The 2,669-nt window shown below is 35.6% G+C and overlaps 1 non-coding gene across 1 annotated transcript; it reads left to right on the top strand.

Moving 5' to 3' along the window:
- The first annotated feature begins 556 nt into the window (after positions 1 to 556).
- Positions 557 to 659, top strand: LOC123461126. Its single transcript, XR_006637444.1, has one exon. It is a non-coding gene; the product is annotated as a U6 spliceosomal RNA (small nuclear RNA).
- The last annotated feature ends 2,010 nt before the right edge of the window (positions 660 to 2,669 follow it).

Here is a 2,669-nt window from a genome sequence, read left to right as displayed (position 1 = left end):
AGATATGGATATGGAAAAGGTTTCTTGCTTGTAGCTGTCATTGTTCCAGTAATTTATGAAGAACAACAAAGAAAAATCTAACAAAACAAAATCCACAAGTCTTTCATTCTACACATTGAATATAGAATTGCAAGATAAGAACAGTGCAATTTAAAGTAGATCCTTTGGATAAATAGGAAAATGCAGCCTTGTTAGTACATAAGCAAGTTGGAATCTATGTGAGCATGTTGTGTTAGTTAATGTGCCAGCACAGGGAAAGGCCTTTGACTATGCATTCCTAACCCACTCTTACCAGGACTCTTAGTTCCTTCCTGTTGGCTCATTTATTCCGCTCTCTTTGAGAGTTCCTTCTTGCCCAAGTATTTTAACAGTTAGTTCCATGACTGTTAAAAGTAAGGGCTTAGGGAGGCTTTTTCATTTTAAATGCTTTCTTTTCTTTTCAGTAAAGACTGATACAATTGCATTACAATTTTTATATATTCCCTATGTATATGAATGGTGTTCCCTCCATAAGTCATATCTGTATCTTTCTATAAGATAAAACTCACTCTGGCACTTGCTTCAGCAGCACATATACTAAAATTGGAATGATACAGAGAAGATTAGCATGGTCTATGGGCAAGGATGACACACAAATTCGTGAAGCACTCCATATTTTTAAACACATACGCCCAAAATTCTGATATTCTGAAAATCAGGAATTTTTCTCCCAATTCAATCCAGCCTTGTTTTTATTTTAAATTAAATATTAAAATGATATATCTATATTGAAAAAAAAACTCACTTTAATTTGGGTATGCCAGGACATTGTGGGATAATGTTTACAAAATCCCTTGGAACCCTTTTGTGTAGTTGAGAGTTGTCTAGGAAACATGGTAAACCTTTTTGAAGTTACAAAATAGAGTTTTTTAATCTATGTTCTTATTTTGATCTTCCCCAAACTATTGAGATTATTTTGCCAAGTCTAAAGACTAGAACAAAAAGTCACTTTATTTTTCCAGCCCATAAATTCTGTCTCTTCTTCATATATGATTTCCTTTCACAAAGCAATCCTTTCTTTAGCTTCTCTCCTTTCCATGTTTTGCCATATAAACCTACAACATGCCAACCAGTCCTTTCTACACCATGTCAGGAAACTGCCTCGTCAGCTCCACCAGTCATCAGGTATAATTGTCTCTTCTGCGTAGCAGCATGTGATGGGTTTGCCAAATGTTTTGTGCCTATAAGAAGAAAAGGGCTGCCATTTTTTCCTGCCACTAATAATTTCCCCAACCCATTTCTAACCTTTGCCAACAGTTTTGCTTGGCATTCCTTCAGCCTTTGCCAATAAACCTCTTGTACTTCTCAAGCCTCCACCTGTTGTCCAGTTACAAAGTCAATGTCTCATGTTTGAGGCTTTATTAAAGCCATTACTAACTTCTAAGTTCCCTTATTAGCTAAAAATGAAATGGCTTAAAGTGATGATTAATGCTACCTGGAACTTGGTGGATTGAGAGTTGTCTCTCTAGATCTCAGCCAGGCTCATTCAATGCTTCGTTTATTTACCTGGCTGGCAGCTCTCAAGTTTAAACTATGCTTATCTAGATGGGTGTGAGCATTCTCAAAGGAGAAACTCAACGTTCAGTAGCTCTTCAAACCTCTATGTTTTCCCTGTTGCTGACTTCCTATTGGACAAAGAAGTCATGTACCTAAATCTAGCATGAATATCAGAGAGGACTTGCAAGGGCTATCAGTAAACAGGGATACCTGGAAATGTTTAACAATATATAAATAAACAATAAAGACAAACGTAACAAACACAAAATTAGTGAAACAGGAGTAAGCGAAGAAATTAGTCACAGATTTAGAAAGGAGAATGAGGACAGCACACACACACACACACACACACACACACACACACACAAATTGTATTACTTTTTATTTAATATATTTATTCACTTACTAGAGGAGGGAATATAGACAAACCAGGGCCTCTTGTCACTGCAGATGAATATGCTACTTTGTGTGTCTGGCTTTATGTGGGTTCTAGGGAATTAAACCTGGGCAGACAAGTGTTACAAGCAAGCTCTTTTAACCACTGCACCATTTCCTAAACCCTAACCATATTCGATTTTAAAAATGAAATTTATAAATTCTTTTCTCAAAAAAATGGTAAATGATCTACATACTGAAACATGACCAGGAGACAATATATAAGGAATTGCCAAGTTTGAGATAAAATCTCAAAAAGTATGAACGAAAACTCTCTCTAGAAGAAAGATAGACATACGGTAAGTAAGAATAAAAGTATGATAGAAAAGACTAAAAGGCTATAGAATATGTTTTGCATTCATACCAAAAGTACAGAGCCAGGTACTGTTGTGGACGCTGTATGAGCCACCTATCATGACATCATCATAGCTCATGCTTGCCTACAGAGTGTAGAATGAGCTGCATCATTTACTCTCAAACTGTGGTTTGGACAAAAAATGTATAGTTACTATTGGCATTTTCTCAGTAATAAAAATACTTCTTTAATTTAATTTGATATGTTTCTAAACAGAATAAAGAAAACACATCATGAAATCATATAGAAGGAAATAAAAGCATGCTAATAGTTGTGACCATTGAACATAAAATTGGCTCTGTTTTCAGAGCTCAGTGGTCTCCTCACTATGTCTAAACCATAG

The sequence above is a fragment of the Jaculus jaculus genome, chromosome 5 (assembly GCF_020740685.1).
Source record: "Jaculus jaculus isolate mJacJac1 chromosome 5, mJacJac1.mat.Y.cur, whole genome shotgun sequence".
NCBI classification, from domain to species: Eukaryota; Metazoa; Chordata; class Mammalia; order Rodentia; family Dipodidae; genus Jaculus; species Jaculus jaculus.
This window is presented reverse-complemented; position numbering and strand designations above follow the sequence as displayed.